We start from the raw sequence: 22,987 nt of genomic DNA on the forward strand, positions 1-22,987 counted from the left end.
ACCGAGTGCTTGCTTTCAAGGCTGCTACGGTTTGTAGGAAGTAGATGGGGAAGTTAAAGGTAAGCTTAAAAAAAAAAAAGTCCGTTTTTTCTCTGACCTCGGTGGTCCCCCGCTGAGTTGTGCTGGGCTGGTTGAAGAGACCTGCTGGTGATCATCTCCCGAGCTGGTGTCCCTCCAGCTGCCCCGGCCCACACAGAACTCCCCGCACAAACGTTTCGCTTCCAACACATCGCTGAGATGAATGATATCTCAACCCTTCCCCTGATGGAGAGATTGTAGCGGCCTTCCAGTACGTAAAGGGCACCTACAAGAAAGATGGGGAGGGACTCTTTGTCAGGGAGTGTAGTGATAGGATGAGGGGTAACGGTTTCAAACTGAAAGAGGGGAGATTTAGGTTAGATATTAGGAAGAAATTCTTTACTGTGAGGGTGGTGAGACACTGGAACAGGTTGCCCACAGAAGCTGTGGATGCCCCATCCCTGGAAGTGTCCAAGGCCAGGCTGGATGGGGCTTTGAGCAACCTGGTCTAGTGGGAGGTGTCCCTGCCCATGGCAGGGGGGTTGGAACTGGATGATCTTTAAGGTCCCTTCCAACCAAAACCATTCTGTGATTCTATGATGAATGCATTCAGACCACCAAACAACCGGCTGAAATCCATGGGGAAACAGTCAAACGCATTTGCCATAAGCAGTTCCACCTGTCTTGTTCATTAGCTGGTCTCCAGGGCAGGTTTTCACTCGCTTGTTTAACATACGTGACCTAGCTGGTACCCAGGCACGTGTGTGACTAATTGAGAAGCTCTGCACAGAGCTGAGATTTGGAAAGCTTTCGCCTTTTGAGAGTTAACTGCAGAAGTACCAGAAATATTTTCTGCATCTTGGTTTTCATAGGAAAAAAGGCAAAAAATCCTCTCCGAGACCTGTGGAGGGAGGTGGGGGGGGGTTGTTTGATTAGATGGTTTTATTGGAGATCTTTGGGTCTGGGTTTCAGGAGGATACAAAGATCCATTTGTTTTTCAGTCCTTAGCCTTGGCTGGCACGCTCTGATTTTGGGTACTGTGATGTCCCATGAAAGGTCTAATAGAATCCATAATGCCGAAATGAAAAGCAGGGTGTCATACGGAGCAGTAAGATGTGTATTGCAGGAAGGAAGGAAGAGGAGCACACACCCCAGATGACCTGCCCACAGTCTTATAAGGTGTTAAGACCATCAGCACACAGGGATGGGCTTAGGTGCATTTATGCATAAGGGCCCAGGGAAATGAAAAATTTCCAAGCACGCCCTCTTCAGTGGATTATTCATCAGAAGAATGTATTGAGTAAACAGATCTGCACAAGGATGCAGGAGTCGTGCACGGTGTAAGGAGAGTAGAAGCTGCAGTGCGCTGGTGCCAGGGAGCACATCCCTTGGGGGGGGCTCAGGTGTGAGAAGGAAAAAATTAAAACACACCCCGCCCCCCCTTCAGCAATGAGCCACGTGGCCACCCCGGTTGGAAAGAGAGTTTATGCGCTCGCTTAAAGTTCATCAAAGGTGGTGAAAAGGGGATGGAGAGGTGGGAAGGGTCCACGCCTGAAGGAGCAGTGAGGGTTTTGGGGCCCATCAGGGAGGTGGTTGGAGATGCAGGAGCAGTTTGAGGGCAGAGGGGTTTGGATTAGCTAAACTTCGTACCGAGGGCGCTGTGTGGAACTGAGATTGGAGCAGGTTGCCGAGGAAACAGGCAGAAAGAGCAAGGAGCAAATAAATCCCTAGGAGGGGCTGAAGGAAGGAAGCAGGGCATAAGGTATGGGGGATGGTCAGTGAGACGAGAGCGGGGGGACATGGTGCCTCTGCCACACCACCGCACGGTGACAGGGGACAGCGTGAAGCCGTCCTGGGTGGAGGGAAGCAAAGACAGAAGACGGGCACTGGGCTGAGGATGCAGCAGCTTCTGCACGAGCACCTCAGCATGGATTGTCGCGTCTGAGGAAGTCAGGACGTGGTGTCGCTTCCCAGAGCCAGTCCCTCTCGGCCGACTGGGCACTAAGTGAGCAGAGAGCCGGGATGTCTCACTCTGCGGACCAGCGAGGCTTCTTAGCTCTCCCCCTCCTTCCCCTCTGAGGGCAGGAGGACAGGTAATGGGCACTGTCACCCTCTGGTAGATCAACCTCATCACATCAGAGTCCGTTAGTGTTTGTATTTGCTCCCTGCGGTGCCACCTATACGCAGAAATTGGTTTTCCTTTTGATTTTTTGATAAACAGATCGAATGGTCTAAATCTCTCTCTAAATGGTGGCTTTTTTCCAGGATCTCAGCTATTCATAGGTTTGTTCTTCAATTATTATTATCTTTTTTGCGTTTCTTGGGCACCGCACAGCAGTTTGTTCACTGCTTGATCTGTCAAGACCACAAATACAGAAAGAATTGTCCCTGGTTCCCATGCCCAGCTCCCTGTCCCCGGCTGCGTTTGCCCGTTCACGCACGGTGAGAAGGCACAGGAGCAGGACCAGCCCTCGGCACCGCGCTCCAAGCTGAGCCCTGCTCTGCCGGTGCATCCTGATCTGCTGCTTCTTAACAGGCCACCCTCGCGCTTGAGGACATTGTGGCACATTTCGTTTGAATGGACCCAATTGCTGGTCACTTGCTTGTAGCCTCTGTCAGTGTTGCTCCTCACCATCTCCCTGATTTTGTGTTACTGTTGTAGTTCATCATCGCCCCCAGACCCTAACGAAAGGGTCCTCCACTCTTTCACCAGGAGAGAGGTCCCCACCAGGCACTTCTGTGCAAAGCCCTTCCCCAGCTGCTGCAGCGGTCATGGGTGCCCCGAGGGAGGAGCACGGTGAAGCTCCTGGAGCGTGAGAGGGGACAGCAGCACCCCAGCAGTGTGACACAGGCTCCCAGCATGCCCAGAAACCCCAGTGAGGGGCATGGACTGGGCCGGTTCAGACTCCACCAGGCCAAGCATGAAGCGTGGGTGCTGAGCAGGCAGCTGCAGCCCAGCTGACCCGTGTCTGTTTTAGTCCCGTTCTCCAAAAATTGTATGGGGGTTTGTATTACAGTGCTCAGGGCTGGTGCCACCCCACCTGACCTGTCTTACATGTCTTTGGTCCCTTTGGACAGTGCTGTGGCATCTGCAGCCTTCCCACCTGGCAGCTTTTCCTTCTTCGCAAAGCTGTTTCCACAGCTGAGGCTGCTGAGACCCTGTGTCCCCAGCCAGCTGCCACCAAATCCCACATTCAGACTGTCCATCTGAAGCCTTCACTGAGCGTCACTGTGCTGTGGAAGGGGAGGTTGTCAGCAGCCATGTAACGTGCCGTCCTGCAAACACCAGCTGACGTCTCCGTCCCCAGAGTGGCAGTTGTGGCCTGCAGCGAGTGGCCTGGTCCCTGCTGGCAGTGGTGCTTTGGACTAAGCCTTGCTGTGAAATTGGTGCTTGTTTTAACCTTCTCATGGCCTGATGGCATCAAACCCGGTCTGACTGCTCCCGGTGAGCACCTTTGTTTTACCCAGGACGTCTGATACGATGGTGTGCCCTGTTACTGGGCTGTCACAAGATGTCACTGCAGTCAGAGCCAGTCTCCGATGCCACGTGGCCTCCCCTGTTCTCTCCCTGGTCTTGGGGGTACCTGTAGCCCCCAGGCTGGCTGGGGGGCAGGGGGGAGGTGGCTGCAGCATCGGAGCTAAGTTGGGGCTGGTGTTGGTGTCCCTGCCACTCTCCTTTCATGGGCTGCTAAAAATGATGAAAAAAAATCTAGAGCAAGCAAAGTTTTTGTAAGCTGGGTGGTGGCTCACTGTCCCCCCCCAGCCTGGTACTGTCCAAGATAGCTTTTACATTAGCTCTATATGTCAAGTTCCATGGTGGTGGGTGGGATTCACAGGGAGACACTGAGGGCATCGGGACACCCCCCCCAGGCCCCTGGTGGGAGAGCGATCAGTGCCAGTTGTTAGCCCAGCCCGAGCTGCGGCTGCGGGGCTGCCATGGACGAGGCTGTGACTGCGGCACTCGGCGACGAGCTGGTGTTGGGGTGGGCACTGCTGCGCTTCAGTGCTGTGGGGAAACGTGGGTGGGCAGAGGCAGGAGATGTGCTCCAAGGAGGTCGGGGCAGACCTACCTGGCACGGTTCATCCCCCCAATCCCCAGCCCAGGTGTGTGGTGACAGCGGCAATGGCACAGAGCATCCCTCTCCGCTGGCCCCTCTCCAAGTAGGTTTTAGACTGGGCAAGCTCCAAAGATCCCCGCCAGCTTCAGCTGGTCTGGGGTTCTGCAAAAATTCATCCATTTGCAGGAATTCATCTGTTTGCAGGGAGTGCAGCTTCTCCAGAGAGCAAATCTCCTTACAGACCTCCTGTTTCCTGAGAATTACTCCAGCCAGGGGGAACAGAGTGAATCTTCTGCAACGTGATGTATTGGCTTGTCCTTCGAGCGGCCGCAGTTCTGGGTCCTTTGACCCGGGCAGCCCCCGTGTGCTGAGCGTGACACAGCGGCAGTAAATCACAGCCCTCTGTGCAAGCATGCACAAACGCGGTTGACTTGGAAATGTTTTATTGCAGCTCTATTAAATAAAACAACGGCCCTCTTGCAGCCTCCTGCCTTATCTTCACTGACTCTCCACCCCTCGGTCTTTTGGCCCAGGATTCCCCGTGGCCTCAGACGGAGCAGGTGCATCGGCATCCCCTGCAGCTGCCTGCGTTCGGCGCAGGAGCTGCCTGCAATTTCCTCTCCGTTGGGTTCCACATCCAGAGAGCTGCCGCACCCAGCATGAGCACCGTCTGGGCGTGGGGTGTGAATTTACAGCAGTGTGGCTGGGGGAGGGGGAGAGCGCTCGGTATTCAGCTCACGGAGGGATGAGACCTTGTTGGAGTTCCATGTCGCCAGCCCTGGAGAAGCTGGCTCTGATTCGGGTAACTGGGACCGTCACCTCTAACCCACCAGAGGCTGTCAGTGAGAAGGGGCTGAAGAAGCGTTGCAGGAAGGTCATTCGCTTTGCTGGGAACAGATGAGGCATTGGATGCGGAGCGTTGAATGCTTTTTCCAGGAAGCCTCATTCTTCCTGAATCTGCTCTCTGCTAAAACTCTTAAAAAGCCAATTCACAGTTTCCATCTAAGAAATAATCACTTGTGTGAAGATTTAAGCTTCTAATTTCCTACAATGACAATCCTTCATGAAAATGAAATAAGGGTTTCTACAGAGCTCGTGGAGGCTCTTGGCATAATTACATCCAGCAATAAACTGCCCCGTTAATGAGACAAAGCTTCTGTCAGTGCTTGCCCAGAAAACTTTGCCTGAATCCTTACCTTGCAGATTACTCTAATTAGAGCTGATTTTGTGGGGGGAAAAAAAAAAAGGGTACCAGGTGCATATTAAAATTGCTTCTGACTGAAGCTTGGGGTAACGTTTTCAGTGAGAGTCTTTCTTTCCATCTATATTTAGAAGCATTCAAGTGCCAAGGCTAAACCAATGCTCCTGGTTTTTGGTTAATTACAGGTACCTTTCTGTCCTTTGCCCCAGCAAAGCTCAACTTAGAACTCGATTCTCACCAAACACAGCTAAAACCATTTACATTTCTGTGGCCTGCCCTGAGGCTCAGCACACTTCCAGGAAGATTGAGGTGGATGAACAAGGAGCGTCTCTTCCTACCCAGCTCCTCAGAGAAAGCTGGTGGTGCCTGGACGTGTATGGCGGGACAATGGTCATTGCTGCAGGGTACAAATACCAGTGACTTAAATAATAGCGTCGGCTGCTGAAGTATCAGCTGAAGAAAGCACGATTTGAGGCTACTACTGAGAGAGAGGAGATTCCTATTAAACCAAACTGAGCTCTTCCCAAAAGTCACCACAAAAAGCAGGTGAAAGAAAGCACCTGGGCAGAGAGGGAGACCGGCACTGAGATAAGGAGGAAGCATGATTCTCTTCTAATGCAATAACAGCAGCGTAAATACTTCAAAATACTTCCCTGGTTGCTAAAAACAGCATGCTGCCTTATTTGTCGTCATTGCCAGCACACATACCACTACAAAGATCGTTTTCTTTCTTCTGATTGCTTTGCAATTACAGGTAAAAATTGTAAGGTAATTGGATTTTATACGCTCTCATCCCAAGGCTTTGGAACGTGATTATCTCTGGTGATTGACATATCCCAAGTGGTGAATTATTGCATTAGAGAGAGGCATGTGTGCAGCTCTGACGTACAGCCAGCCAGAAAACGTGTGTCTGGCACCGAGCGGCGTAATTTCAGTCCTTACTGGGAAATGGTGCAATCTAGGCTGAAACCTGGCTGGAACTGGACAGATCTTGAGAGTTTCCATATTAGTGTCTGAAGTGAAAATAAGCTATACCTACCAAAAGGCTCTAAACTATGCGAGATATGAGAGGTAACTTAATAAAGAGGCATGGCTTCATTTGAAACCCCTACGCGTATGTGTGCCTACGGTGCAACCAGCTGTCTTTTCCCAGTCCTGACCTGCACTCTTTGCCCGGAAGGTTCACAGGAACCAAGTGGGAACCTGTCCCGCTCAGGGGCCAGCTCCGCGGATCAGGAGTATCTGCCTGAACTTGGGCAGCGCACTTTGTAAAACAAAACAAAATGTTAAAGTCCCAGCAACGCAGAAGTCAGGAGTGTAACTTCCATTGCAAGCTCATGGCAGCTTGCCTTGGGTTGGGGCATCTCTCCGAGCACAGCCACCAGAGAGCTCTCTGGCTGTGCGGCAATTTTACATCTGCCAGTTTCATCAAAAAAACTTAAATCTAAAGTACACAGCGCCAGAGCTTTTAGCTGTAACATGCCATTCACCAGCCAATGCCAGGGCATACTGCAGGAGTCTGTCAGGGCAAGCGAGTGAAGCTGGACGGGTGCCACTGGAAAGGCTGACGGGAGCGTACCAGGTACGGGGTGTTGCTGGGAAAACACGTGCCTTAGGGATGTCCCAGTTCAGGCCAGCACGGGCTGCTGCTGGTGTGGCACAGTCTGACCGGGCTTCATCACACCGAGCAAACGGCTCTGCCTCACAAACCACCCGTAATGGCTGAGCTTTCAGCAAACCGTAGCTGTTATTTGAAAAAATTATAGCATCCTGTGAAGATGAACGCTGCAGTTTCAGATATAAAAATTACTAGGGAGCTTGCTTTGACAATAAATTGAGGCAACCTAAAAAAGAAAATCTGCTTATGTCAAGCCTTAGGAAGGGGGCAGTGAATTGGCTAAATGATGGTTACACATTTCAGAAGCCCGGCTGTGCAAACCACTTCCCATATATGCAATTCATATCTACAAAAGACAGTGCCATTTTCTTCTAAGACAGAAAAGTCCACTAAAATTTCTGAGATGCTATTTTTAAAATGGCATAGCCATAAACCATTGCTCGCTTGACCAATGTAGACCTTCTTTTTAAAACGGCTCTTAGCTTCAAAAGTCAAAGCCGGCAGAAAACCCAGCCACTGGTTTGATGATGAGAACGGAGACAGAGAATGGTGATGGGTCTCCTCAGGGCTGGGTGACACACATCCCTTCGTCTGCAAAACCTTTTATGACAAAATATAGAAATAAAAGAAACCGACCTGGTGGGAATAAGGGCAGTGAATCTTTTAACAGCTGTCCCCAAGGGAGGAAGCACAACATTCTGACCGTATAAAAGCTGAGCTCCTGCGCTGTTTAAGGAATGGTCACCAGCATTGCTTTTCCCCAAAACCGGTTTGTAATGAAGAGGCTCCCTGCGTGCAGCCAGCTGGCCAGCACCAGCCTATGCACACACACGCTTTCATATCTATACACACACACAGACACGTGTAAGATATATAGATACAGGTATGTATTTATAAGTAAAGGTGTATGGATATATAAGGAGAAGATGTCAGTAGCAGAGGGAGTCTCCCTGCACACTTTACTAGGAACTTTTTAAGATGGAAAGACTATAACCTAGAAACAATATTATGAGAAATGTTTATTTGTTGCGATTTGTAGCTTCACACAAATACTGAAATGAAGAGGAATGCATTTCAGATGTTCAATCTGCAGGCAAAATACAGAAACACAGAAAAGATTTGTCAGTATTAACAGCCAGAGAATGAATCAATAGATCTGCTATGGAAGGAAGATTAGGTTTTGGTTAGTGTTTTGCATTTTTTTTAATTAAAAAATTAATTCTTTTTAAATTACATTTTATTATCTGTGTGCAGATGTACTTTTTCTGCTGTTTCCCTTTTGTATGTTTAGTACAAAGGTATGACAAAGACTAGTTTGCCTGTTAAAATGGATGAGAATCAGACAATAGTTCTGAACTAACAGCCACGCCAAGTATGTTTCGAAGTGGAACAGAATCTTTCCACTACCTTCAAGAGAAGCAAAGTTAATCCGAAACTAGAGAATCCTATGGAAAGGGGGAAAGCCAATCTAATTCCTAAGGTTTATATTTACCAAGCTATTGTAAAATCCTATGTTAACACAATTGGAGTTGTCTCAAACTCCATAGTTAGAGATAGCAGTAGGTAGATAGAGATGCACAGTTAGTAATAATTTAAAGCAAACAAACAGCAAAAAAATATTTTGTCTAACCAGGCTAGAAAAATCAGGAGATGCCAATTAAACAAAACATGCCGAGAACAGGACAAAACGTCCTGTATTCCTTATGTGTTATTCTAGTTCGTCACAGCTTATCCCTCTCCTTCATTATACCAATGTAGTTGAGCGCCTCCAGAGTCCTCCTGCCGGCCAGCCTCAGGCACTCGTCTCCAGAGGGAAACGCCGCTGTTCCTGCCGCGCCGCCGGTGCCCGCGGGCGGCGGCGCCTCGTGTGCTGGCATTTTGTGCCCTCCAGCGGCGCCTGAGATGCTGGGAGGGGGGAGCCCCCCCGGGCTGCGGGCAGAGGGGAGGGACCTCCCGCAGCTGCACACCCGCAGGGTGCCGCACTGGGTGGCAACATCCACTTTCTCCACTTCTGTAACAGAGTGCTCGGTCTGCGACCAACCATCACGCCCGGTGCTGCGGGTGACAGGCTCACTTTTAAGAGCGTGGTGTAATGAGCTCCTCTCAGGTAGGACGGTGTGGCTTTTATTTTCCTCCTCTGTGGCACATAAAATAGAGTCTTTTTCCTGAAGATGGTTTGCTTCTTCTCTAGTCAAAATACTGCTGGGCTGGAGAGGCCCGGTTCTGGTGCAAGAGGTCCTGGGGGGCTCTGTACTTGCTGAGGCTGGGATTAGGTTGGCATCGTCTCTCTTCAAGCACCGTTCATTCAGATATTCCCTCTTTTTGACTGTGTTTTCCTCTTCAGACTGTTTGAACAGAATTGTGTGAATGCAACTGTTTAAACATTTCAATAACTAAGGACTAAGTCAATGACTAACTAAAAAATAAATTAATGAAATAAAAAGAAAGGCCAGAACTGTCTGGTTTTGGTTGTTTGGTTTTTTTTCAGTATTTCTTCAGGGGTGTATTCCTGGCCTTTGTTGAAGAGAAGGTGGGTAAGGTGGACCTTCACTCTCACACAGGATTTATATTCTTACATTGGGGCATTTTTGTGTCGAGAATGGCTGAAAACACGCAGTGTGTCACATCCTCCTGCCTTACAGGCATGTAATGTAAGGCAGCTATACATCAAGGATGAGAGCAGAAGCTTGTTTAGCTTCTTCCCACAGTCACATTACTGTAATTCCACAAGGCCTGGTATTATCAAGAGACCAGACCACACGTCTGTTAAACTACTTAGGAAAATTTACAGCTAATCATTTCTTATCTTCCTCACACATGATGTTGCCTTGCACAAAACAAAACCATAAATAAGATTCCAGCTACATCCACCCTCAGATGGACTCGGGCAAACAGATATCATTCAAATGTACCCTGCAAACTCATAAAGGGGCAAGTACTCACTGTGTCAGGGCTAGAGCTGAAACAGCTCTCCGCCTGCCTTGGGGAGTAACTGGGAGACTGGCTGCTGAGTGACGACTCCCCATCTGAAAAACGAGACAAAAAGGGAAGAAAGGTTACTCACCAAAAATTCTCCAAATATCCAACTCCCAAGTACAGCATGTAGAATTAAATATTACTACTTAAGATGCCGTTTTAAGGTACTGTTTAAAGAATAAAGTGTTAGTGAGGTCAATCTAGATCTTGGCAGTAGACAATTCATCTTTCAGGGCAACATGTCTTAACAGAAAGTGTGAGATGGGTGCCTCAAAGCTCCAGCTATGCCATTGATGAGCAGAACTCCGCTACCCAAAAAGACGGAGGACTCTGCAGACCAGGGGCAGGGAGAGAAGGGAGCAAACTCCCTGCACACATTGGCTGCCATTCAAGTTATGTGTTTTTCTCTTGGAGGCCCCTGGGAGATCTTCTGCCCTGAAATGCAGCCAGCACAGCTGCCCCTACAGCTACTGAGGGAGCAAACAGGCCGTGGGATCTCCCTGCTGACTCCCCTCACTCTGTCCACATGTGGAACTGCGGCATATAGTCTAGTGGAAGAGAATAAAGACTAGTAAAGTCTAGATGAGTAAAATGGCACATGTCAAACATCTAATGAAGGCATTCATTAATAGAGAAAAACACGTCCAAGATTTTTTCCAACCAACAGAGATCTGCAGGAATAGAAAGAAAGAAAATTACTGGTATTTTCTTGGCATTTTACTGCCTGGTGGTGGTGGTAAACTTGAGTTGTGGTGTTCAAATTAATATTCTTGACCTTTCTCATGGATGTATTTTATTTTTTTTTAGCAGTTACCCCTACTTTCAGAGCTGGCTTTTCAGTTTAGGGGACAACTTTGGAGGAAATGGGACAATGAAAAATATGTGTATAATACTCACCAGAGAGAAGTTAACCTGAATTGATCTCTTCAAGGAAAAGCAAATACAAATAGTTCTTAGTTACCTGGTAATGCTAGTCTTCTTTATACAGTGCTGTGTGAATCAAAAATACAAGCCCTCACCAAATGTAACATCCTAAAAAGATCAAAACACTTCTCCCTGGCTTTAAAAGTAACTGTTTTAGTTTCACAAGTAGAGAAAAATCTGATTTTTTACTTAATAATATATAAATGGTACTAACCCTTCTCCATCTTGTGAAGATTTGAACTCAGTCCAACCTTATACTCTTTCTCTTGTGCTGCTGTGAACTTTTAAAAATAAGTAAATGTTAATAGTGAGGGCTCAGTTGGATCAGTACCTCAGGTTAAGTGAGGAACATTCAGTTTCTGCATTACATAAAGGAGACACTACACTGTACCACAAACTATTTTAAGAGGTACAAAACCCCTGAGCACTACTGTATGTACCTGGGTGACTTCTATGGGCAAAATAACTTCAAGATTCTTTATATGTATAGTGGCATAAAGCTTGTTTATCATACTGAAGTGTCCTGCATATAATGTCCGGGCACTGCCTGCAGAATCTGATCCTAAGGGTTAATGGGTAATTTATGCAATTTATTTCAGGCATCAGCTTAGATGTGAATCAAATCATGTAAATTATGGACCTGAAGGGGATTTCTATCTGAACCACTTAAGTAGAAGCTGTTCTTTCTGGGTTCCCTATATAAACAATGCAGGAAAGGCAGCTTCCACAAAAGTTAATTCAGAGAAGCTAAATTCAGTTTCTAACTGTTGGGGACATTCCTTCTCCACCTCAAATGAATGGTAGGTTTGACAAAAAACATGTCTCTTTAAAAAGTTACCTCTTCAAATCCAAAGAGCTTTTTCTGCGTCCAGACTGATTCTTTCACAGACTCGTCATCACTGAGGGATGCAAACACAGAGTTCTCTGGTAAGTGGTTTCCCCTCCTCATTATAGGCAGATAAACAATGGTATAAAGGACTTAAATGTGCATAAGTTTATTCACATTATTCACTAGTATTTTCACTGGGAAAACTTGGGTCCTCAGTAATACTGTTTATAATTTTGCCTTCATGTCCTCTTAGCAGGTTCTCTTAAATTCAGCAAGGTCTCTGCAATTATCACCAGTTAATAGATTAATAATTTGCACGGCACTCACCTTTTCTTTCTTGAATAGTTCTGCACATTCTCCTTTAAGTTAATCTGCTGATCATGGTGATAAGCAAATGTCTCTAAAATAAAATGTAAACCTTGATTTTAAGATGCAATAGCATAAATGCAATTTGAAAATAAATGTTTCTGTCAACTTTTAAAAATAATTTTAATAATTGGATTTAAAATTATATTACTGCATTCTGAAGATTCATGACGTTTTCGGTCAGGGCAGACACATCTCTGGTTATGAAAACATATGTCTTTGAAAGGAGAATAAAAACCTGAACATATGTCCTTATCATAATGACACTCACCATTTTTTTCAAGGTTTGCAGGTTTTTCTTTGTTTTCACAGGGTATGAGGTAGTGCTGTTGCTCATGACAGTCCTGCAGGTAGGTTTTATGAAGTCCACTGGTTTTCTTGTAGCTTGCACTTGAGGCATTGTTACTTTTAAGCAAAATCTGTTCTGGAGCTGTGAAAATGCTTTCAAGGTGTCTGCCTACAGATCTTTTTGCATTGATTGCAGGATAAGCCTCTCTAGTATCATAAGGATAATTTCTGTTGGTCATTTGATTTCTATCATCAGGATCAATGAAAAAAATCTCAGTACTGCTTTGGTTAACGAAAGGATTAAAATGTTTTGTGGAAGGATTAGCATGGATTGGTTGGCTCTCATCTTCAAACAGTGCCAGAAAGGAACAATCTTGGGGAGCTTTTAGTTCTGCAGTTTCTTTCACAACATCAAACAACGGTTCTTTTATTCCTTCACTGTTTTCTGATTCGTTACTGGTCATCATCACTGGATTTTTCCTGGCAGAATTCATAAAGTCTAGCCTGGGGTGCAGGGTTTGGGGAGTAGAAAAGAAAAAACAGTTTGCTCAGTATATAAATAAGTGAAATACCAACTGCTAACACAGTAAATTATAACCCGATGACAAAACTCTCAAAGACTTTACTGCCCATTACACTTGCTTTTGTCACAAATGTACATTATTTCAACTGAAAAAGTGTCCTGTATTTTAATTCCACTTTACAGTAAGGTTATATAAAAAGCATTCAATTTCATGATGTCTCCAAACATACCAAGACATGGAGCACATCCTCCTGAGCAGGGAACTGCGATTTATAAAATCAGCCACAGTATGTCACTGCTGCTCCACCAGCTGACCAAAGAAGTCCACTTTGGGGAAACAAAAAAAGAGAGAGGAAAAAAAAAAAGAGAGAGAAAAAAAGAAAACGAGGAAGACTGCTTCTTTTGTTCACAGAAATAGTTTGTTCTTCAAGACTACATTTCTCTCCTGTACTAAAAGCCCATAATAAGCTGTGTGTACTGCTTCATTCCTGGTCTCTTTACCAAGTGACTTCCATTTGCACTTGAGGTCAGTAATCCAAATTCAGCACCGAATTTTTCTATTCCACTGTCAGGAGGCCAGTCAGACATTTCATTTTGCCCCTGCTTCCCTAACCCACTTCTGATAGTGGTGGTTTTGAAGACGCTATCATGCTAGCATCATTAGTGTGAAAGCTACCGTGCTGTCACTTACTTGACTCTCAGCCTAACATTTTTGCTGCTTTTTTTCTAGGCTTGATCTGCTGACTGACCTTTCAGAAATCTGAGCAAAAAGTTGAGAGGCTTCTGAAGCACAGAGTTGGCAAAGGTCATTCAAAAAATGCCCTTTCTTTAAAAATTTTTGAGAAATGTTATCAATGGAACTGGAAAACTGAAATGTAGTACAGAAAACTCTTACTGGAGAAAAAATTCTGTAATGTTTTGATCAGCATATACTCAGAACTGGATAAAGATCCTAGAGAATTTAAATGAGAAAGTAGTGTCCTCTACTTACAGAACAGTTTTAAAGGGCTAAACACACTAGAGTTTGTTTCTGGAGAAACTTGGATAGATCTATGTGAGGAAGATAAAACCATTTGGTGAAGCAATTCAGAGGCTCCTTCTTCACTCCAGCTGAACACTTTGTAATGCTAAGTAAAAGTTAATAGTAGATGAGGAAATAACACATCTAAAATTTTTATTTAATATTTAGTGATCTTGAGGTGCCACAGCTCTCAGATGTATGCACATTGATTACATCATCAGTATGTTATAATTACATTAAACAACTGTATAAGTTTACACTCTACTTTCACGTGCAGGGAAAGAAACTCCCTTTCCAGAAGAACTCTTGAGGTATAAAAATTTATAGCTAAAATGGATGAGGACAAAACAAGGCTGATGATACAAAGAAATGGATTTGAAAAACAGTTGGAAAGAAGATGTTGTTAGTGAACCATGAATGGGCAGAGACCTATGGGAGGTGCCATAAGCAGATGAGGGCAGGCCTGAGGGCCTGTGGAGAAATGAAAGGGGAGATGTAGGCAAGGCAAGGTTAGTTAGGGCTTTAATGTAAAGATATTAATTGGGAGTTCACCAAGACAGACAGCAAGGTGAACGTTACCCTCATTTTAGGTTTTGCTGAAGAAAGCTGAGAGAAGCTATGAGAAGAGAGAAAGAGAAAGTGAAGGTGTCTAAGACTGGAAGCTGATCTGTTCATGTAGTTATCATGTGGTCAGTGAGCTTATCAGTCACTTGACTCCCCAGGCAAACAGGCTGTAGGTACTTCAGGAACAGCAGTATAACATATGGCCTTGTATGGCTCTATTGATCCAAAGCTAGAGATTGATAGGAACTTGTAACCAGGCAGCAGGCTTACAGAATAAAAAGAGTAAAGGAAGATTAGCCCTGTAAGACTCCTAGATCCCAGGCAAGAGCCCCTGGAAAGGAACTGAAATAAAATGTTCAGTATAACAGTCTGGCCCTAAACTCTCTGTGATTAAAAAGATTTTTAATCAGCACATACAAAAATAAATATATTCTAGATTTCCATCCATTCTTTTTAAAACCAAAGTGTATATTCTCATAAAAGTATTATTGAACCAATTCTAAAAAAAAACCACAACAAAAAACCAACAAACAAGCTATAGTAGGATTGCATATGAAAGAAAAGGAAAGAAAATGCTTTGTTCCTGGAATCCCAAATGTAAACAATGCAGGTGGAGAAGTTGCTCAATTGCTGCAGCATCAAGGTCATCAGCAAAAGCACTTGCAACAGTGACCAGAACTAATGACAGCTGGGCCAGCTCCCAGTGACCTCTTAGTAAATCTGTGCTTTTCACTCAGGGTGAATTCAGCAACACCATCATATTTGTGACACAAGCGAAAAATAGCTCACGGTTCCAACCGCCTACCTAAAATTCACATCATGATGCCTTTCAGCATATTTAAATAGATCGGTATGTTCAGACTTCCCATTTAATTTCAATATCTATTTGAAAAACACTAAAAATCAGTGAAAAATCAAGTAGCAATAAGCTTCATATTATCTTAGTATTTTTCTTACTTAAACTTGACTGTTATCTCTCTCTGTAATGGAAAATCACTGCCTACCTATGCAATGGCTTAAACAGTTCCTGAGGCACTGCATCAGACTTCCTGAAAATACACCTGCTTGGATGTTTTGTAATCCAAGGGTCTTGATCAGAACTATTTCCTTGCTGAGAAAATAGTAGAATCTGTCAAACTCTGAATATATGTAATAGTAAATAGTGTTTAAAACATTAAAGTTGTGTTTGCAAACAATATACATGTTTTCTTGCTGTTTTTACTTCTTTTTTTCTTTACTGTAGAAACCCAAACCTCCTTAAAGCCCAATTGAGTTCTGTATAACTCATACTTTTCCATATTTGCGTATACTTGTTAATATTCTAAATGTCCTTTTAGCACCCCATTCTCCCATCGTATGAACAATCTTGATAGCCTGTAACAAGCTGAAGTTCCACTGAAGATGACATAATCATAGAGAGCTGTTTACTGGAAGGGACCTAAAGAGGTATCTAGTCCAACCTCCTCAAAGCAGGACCACCTTTAAGGTTAGGACAGATTGCTCAGGATTGTTCAGGACTGAGATGCCACAACCTGTTTGGGTGGCCTCTTCTTGTGCTTAGCTACTTTTGTGACAATATTTTTTTCCTATACAAACAGACTTTCCATTGTCGCAACTTGTGACCTTTACTTCTTGCCATTTCACTGTGTACCTCTGGCTCTGTCCTGTCTGTGACTCTGCTTAGACTGTGGAAGACAGCAGTTGGTTTACCCCACACACCCATAGCTTTCTCTTTCCCAGGCTATGAAAGCCCTCTTCGCTCAGTCTCTTTACATTCATCATGTGCTCCAATCCCCTGACAATTTCTGTGGCCCTTCATTGGTCTTGCTACAGTTTGTTCATCTTGCTACCGTTTGTTGATCTCTCTCTTCTACTGGGGGTCCCAAAACTGGACATGGTATTTCAGATGTGTTCTCACATATGCTGCTCAGGGGGAAATAATCACTTGCCTTTGACTGCTGGGTGTGCTCTTTCCAATACAGCCCTCTATGTAGCTGGCCATCACTGCTAAAAGGGTGCACTGTTGACTTATGTACAACTTATCATCCACCAGCACCCTCGGGTCCTTCTCTGCAAAATTGCTGCCTACTCAGTCAGTTCCCACGTGCACTGAGATGTGGGGTTATTTCTTCTAAGGTGCAAGGCTGGGCTTTGTATGTCTCCTTGTTAAACTCTATGAAGTTCCTGGTGGCCTTCTGTTTGTCAAGATCCCTCTGAGTAGCAGCCCTGCTACTGTAATGATCACTCTCACAATCTGGTGTTCTGCATGAACCTGCTGAGATGCTGAGGGTGCATTCTGTCCCATTGTCCAACTTTCTAATGAAAATGTACCAGACGGTATCAATCTCTGAGAATCCCTGCCATTACTGAGCTCTTGCCAATTAGACTTTAGCCCACAGATGGCTACTTTGAGCATGATGGTAACAGCCAGGTTTTACCTATGTTATTTTCCACCCATCTGGTTCATACTTCCCCACTTTGGCTACTAGGATGCCATGGGAAACCTTGTCAAAAGCCTTCCTAACATGACGGTAAATAACATATCTGCTGCTCTCCCTTATTGATAGAGCTAGTCATTTCATCACAGAAGGCAAACAGGTTCATCAGGTGCAGTATGGCCTTGGTAAATCTATACTGGCTGTTCCCAGGGACCTTCTTGTTCTTCATGTACCTTGGAATTGCCTCCCGGAGGTCTAGTTCCATAATCCTTTCAGGGACAGAGGTGAGATGATACTTCCCCAGATCATGCTTTTGTTTTTACAGATGGGCATAACATTTGTGTATTTCTTGTCACTGAGACGCTTTTCTGATCACCACAGTCTTTCAAAGATGACAGACATGTGTCCTGCAGTGGTGTCATCCAACTCCCTCAATATACTTGAATGCACCTTGTCCAGACCCATGTATTTCTTTGCGGCCAGATTACTAAGGATTTCCTAACTTGATCCTTCATTACTGTTTTGTACCACTCTCTCCCGAACTCTACTGAGTTTGAAGATGTGCCAGAGAGCAGACCTTGTCAGAAAAGCCTGAAGCAAAGTAGGTCTTGTGTGACTCAGACTTTTCCATGTCCTTTTGTCACTATGTCATCAACTCTGTTTAGCCCTGGACAGCATTTTCCTTGGTTTCCTTTTGCTGATGACATACCTGTAGCAGTCCTCCTTGCTGCCCTTCTCACACCTTGTGAGTTTCAGCTCTGGCCATCCTAATGCCACCCCTCCAAGCTCGGGGCATGCTTCTGTATTCTTCCTGAGTGGCCTACCCCTCCTTCCATACTTTTTTTTTGCATTTGAGCTCAGTCCGGAGTTTCCTGATTCAGACAAACTGACCTCCAGGACCTTCTCATTCTCTTGCACATTGAGGTGGACTGTTTGAAAACATGTTTCTTGGGCTCCTTTGCTCCTTCAGGTCAGCTTCCTGTAGGTTTCTGCCTACTCCTTCCCTGAACAACCCAACATCTCCCCTTCTGAAGCCCTGAAGTACTCATTCGTCACTTAACTCAAGACTTTCAAGTATCGCTAGTGATACATGTAGAATTCGTTTTATTCTTTTCAATATATAATATATTTCCTAAAAATAAAGCATATTATGAGAGCCCCCTTATGTTTACTATTACATTTCTAAGGATGCTTCTTTTAAGAACCCCAAAGTTAACAAAAAATAAAAAATAGTAACATGCATCAGAACAAATAGCTTTCAATCATTTCTTAAACTTAACTTGAGCTAAACAGCAGGTTTTCTCAATCCTTTTAGGAACATTGAGAATACTGTAAGAACTATATTACTTACTGAGACACTCCATGATTACAAATTAGGTCACAGTGATCACCTGGGATCATACAATACTCAGTTATACTAATTGTACATTTAAGAAAGCTACATTTTTAACTGTAATACATTTCAACTTTCTTTACAAGCCAGAAACAAAAGAAAGCCAGCAGTATGTGACTAAATTTCTTTCTGCAGATATCAGCAATACTGAGAGCTCAGGGAACAAAAGCTCAAGTTTTAACTGTATTTCATAACAATAACAGAAAAATATTTGTATATATGGAATATTCATTGCCACCAGCCTACAAGAACTGTTTATAATTCATAATTATTTTCACCATTACACTAATTTTACACCCCAAATAAATGAAAGTTACTTTAAAATAATTCTGCAGAAATGACAAAATATTAATCAAACCTGGTTTTGCGGGTACTCTACATAGGACTGTTTCCAAGTGTTGCCCATTAGGTTTGTGTTGAAATTTTCTTCTGAAAATTGTGTACAGTTAGAGGACCAAAAAACAGAAGAGGACAATGGACAAGCATTAAAAGCTCCCGCTATGTTGTCTTCATGTTCCATACTAGAATCAGCATACGTTAATTCTGTTACCTGTGATAACTAGAAAAAACATAGCAAAGAGACATTTATCTAAAACTGTTTTCGTGTAAGCATAAAGTTAGAAGTAATCAACCTTTCTATATCTTTTACAGCTCTGCACATATATCACCTGAAAGAGAAAATTTTAATGTATTCTGATGTGATTTTTCATTAAAAACATAAGGTAATAAGGGCTAATTTTAGGGAACACATAAGTACCTACTTAAGTTGAAGCATGCACACAAATATTATCCTGAGGAGAGATGTCTATAAATACATTTTTAGCTTTAGAGGTGTAGGTAAATAATCTGCTGACTTGGTTCTTAAGGAGTAAAATGAAAAATAATTTACTCCATTGAGGAGAGGTCTCCAAAATGTTGTTATACCAGCAATGCTATGTCAAGCAGATCAGAACAGAAGGAGAAATTTGAAGGCAAAACTCATGAAATGCCACTGTATCCACGGCTACACAGAAGTGATGCCTGTAATCCAGTTTATCCAGTGAAAGCAGCACAAAATACCAATGACGTGAAAAGCCTTGCACATTAATTGCACAAAAACTTTGTACCACAAAAACTGTAAGCTTCCAGAAGTCTGAAAATTTTCACTTTCATAGCCCCTCTTTCTGCTTAATAAAGTGGATATATCTTAATTGCTTAAATTGGATATACTTCAACTTATGGAGATTTTAAAAACAGTTCTTTGTAACATACAGGCCTTAGACTTTATTTTTTTGATCCATATATTAAATTAGCTTTCTGTGTGTGCACACGGCATTATGATGTGTTTTGATGAACTGATGTAAATATATCCATATAAGTGGAAATTGGGGAGAAACTTAGCTATCATTTTGATGTGTTATTTCTGGCCATGCTAAATGAGAAAGAGTCATAGGGAAGGCTGACTTAATGCAATATCCAAAAAGCAGTGGCAAATCATGGTGATCTTGGCTGAAACACACTAGACAGCTAAACTTTTCACTCATACTAAGTAATTCTTCCTGACTCAAAAGGAAATTCTAACATTAGAAAAATATCTGTCTTTCTCACTCTAGCAAAATGTGCATTTGCAACATGAATGGGCCAAGAACCTACAGAACAACACTGTGCAAGCATCTTACCCTCAGAATCCTATCTGATATGAATAGCAGGAGTCAATGGAGCTGTATTATCAATCAAGTCCTAGTAACCTAAACTAAATGTCTTCTAACAGATTTACTAACTTGGGGGTTTTTTTGTTCGGTTGTTTTTTTTACGCAATGGTGGAATGGGTCATAAAAGAAAACTTAAATTCCATTGAGAGAATGTTTTTCACTGGAATCTCAATGAGTGTATGAACTTCCCTATTGTATCCGCAGAGACTTGTACTTAAGTTCCTCTTAAAGACCCACTTCTGTCTATGCTTCTCACATTTCATCATTTCATATTTCTGCATATTTTTAATTTATCTGCTGTTGGCCTCAGTCTCTTTCCTGTAATCTCTGTCCTCTGTGACTAGCATAGAGCACAGATATTCTGAAGTATTTTGGAAAATGCCTAAAACAAGGTGAGCTTTCCAAAAAATATGTAAGAAATGGAAGGAACAAATATAAAATGTGACTGGCAAATAACATGTCAATATAGCCTTAAAGAGGAGGACTACCTGTTTCAGTATCAATGGGATTTGGTCACTCTGAAAAATCACTTAAAAATACACTCATTGCTGCACATTTTTAGCTTTACATCAGCAAGGACAATAAACTTACTTACATTATGCTGGTATTTTCCTTTCTCTGAGAGATGCTGCCTTCTGCTGTCCAGTACTTGCTTTTGTAACCTTATAAGATGCATAAAACCAGCTCATGAAATATAAGATCTAGAAGTTTAAAAATATTCTAACTACTAATTTTAAAATAATTTAAGAATATTTTTCCACATATCTTAAAAAGGCCTGATTCTTAAGCAGTTATGAGCAGCCAGTGTGTGAGTCAGTCACTTCAGGGTGTCAGATGGAAAAACAGCGTAAGTGGAAAATGCTATTTGAATAGCCTGCTCTGTGAGATAAACTTAGTGTATGTACCTGACATGAGTAAAGAAACATTATTTTTGTTTAAATCTCTCATCTTCATATATAGTTTTTATTTAGAATACATTTATTTACTCTCTCATAGTAAGAGCATCACCGGAATGCCAGGAATGGTTGTGAAACGTCTTCATCTTAGAATGGTATATTTACGTTTACTTAATACCCCAAATATAAGACCATCATGAAATACCTTTTCCAGAACTTCTTTATAGCTTAACTACCGCCTACTTTCTACAAGTACCTGTCCTGGATGTCACCTAAGTCTGACATATGTTGTGTACGTAGTGGTGACGTGGGAAGCTCTATGTTGTGCCTCCTAACAGGTATTTTTACATCCTCAGTGATATCAACGTGGACTGGCTTCCTCACGTTCTCTGCAATGAAAGTATTTGGAATGTCAGCACTGGTCTTAGAGAAAGTTTTGAGCTTCCTGAATTTTCATTAGAGTACAAAAGCCCTTGGTTTATGTTTCTAATCCATTTAAAGTCATATATTTTGGTTTCTCTGTTACTAACAATGCAAGCGCTCTATTTTAAAGGGCATTACAGTATAAAATTATTTATGGTCAGCTGCCGTGTGTAGACAGGCTCTGCTGCCCTCCTCAATCACCTTCTAATCCTCCTGAGCATAGGACAACAAATTCTCTGCAATCTGGTTTATGAATATTTCACAGAGCATAAGAGTTAGGACTTAAGTTGTAGAGATGTTTTTTAGGAGTGTAATGATGGATTTAAGAAAGATACTCTGGGTAGAACCAACAGATTATTCCAAATGCCCCCAAAAGTTATGAAAAATGAACTGGAATACAAATGGACCCATCCAATGGCAAAGGGAAAAAGAAATGGATGTAGGGTAAAATTAACGGATGGAATGAGGGAGGTACATAAGTGTACCAGACTTTAAAGATGAAGTAGGCAATAGCCAAGGTTATTTGATTGCTCTTTTGTCCTGACTTTTTCTTCAATCATTATTTTTGTATTTACTTACAATTTTTTATTTTAAAAATGAAACAACACTTATTCAAGCATTAAGTTATAAGTGGAAGAACAAGTACTAAAATATAGCAGTAATAATTAAGGATAACTGATTTTGTTAACTCTGAAGTCATAGAATCATAGAATCATAGAATGTGTTGGGTTGAAAGGGACCTTTAAAGGTCATCTAGTCCAACCCCCTGCAGTAAGCAGGGACATCTTTAACTAGATCAGATTGATCAGAGCCCCATCAAGCCTGGCCTTGAATGTCTCCAGGTATAGGGCCTCCACCACCTCCCTGGGCAACCTGTTCCAGTGTCTTACCACCCTCATTGCAAAGAACTTCTTCCTCATGTCTCATCTAAACCTACCCTGCTCTAGTTTAAAACCATTGCCCCTCGTCCAATTGCCCTTGTAAACAGCCCCTCCCCAGCTTTCTTACAGGCCCCCTTCAGGTACTGGAAGGTCGCTATTAGATCTCCCTGGAACCTTCTCTTCTCCAGTCTGAACAACCCCAGCTCTCTCAGTCTGCCTTCACAGGAGAGGAGCTCCAGCCCTTTGATCATCTTCATGGCCCTCCTCTGGACCCACTCCAACAGGTCCGTGTCCTTCTCGTGCTGGGGGCTCCAGAGCTGGATGCAGTACTCCAGGTGGGGCCTCACGAGAGCAGAGTAGAGGGGGAGAATCACCTCTCTGGATCTGCTGGCCACGGTTCTTTTGATGCAGCCCAGGATGTGACTGACTTTCTGGGCCGCAAGCACACATTGTTGGCTCATGTCCAGCTTTTCATCCACCAGTACCCCCAAGTCCTTTTCCGCAGGGCTACTCTCTGTTACGTCATCCCTCAGCCTGTATTGATAACGAGGATTGTTCCGACCCAAGTGTGGGACCTTGCACTTGGCCTTGTTGAACTTCATAAGATTAACTTCATAAGTCTGACTTCATAAATCAGAACACTGTTACACTAAACTCACCTCTGTTGTCTTTTGTGGTTGATATCTGGTTAACAACATACAGATTGAGGAGATCTAAACTGACTGATGAACTTTTAGGAGACGATACTCCCAGAAGCTTCATCTTTGATTTAAGCTTCCTCTTTTCAAAGAATTCCTAAATTTTTTAAAAGAGAGAATAAGTTTTTGACAGAAGCTTCAACAACAGTTTAGCAGCATATATAATTCTTAGTAAACAATT

The sequence above is a fragment of the Larus michahellis genome, chromosome 1 (assembly GCF_964199755.1).
Source record: "Larus michahellis chromosome 1, bLarMic1.1, whole genome shotgun sequence".
In the NCBI taxonomy this organism is placed as follows: Eukaryota; Metazoa; Chordata; class Aves; order Charadriiformes; family Laridae; genus Larus; species Larus michahellis.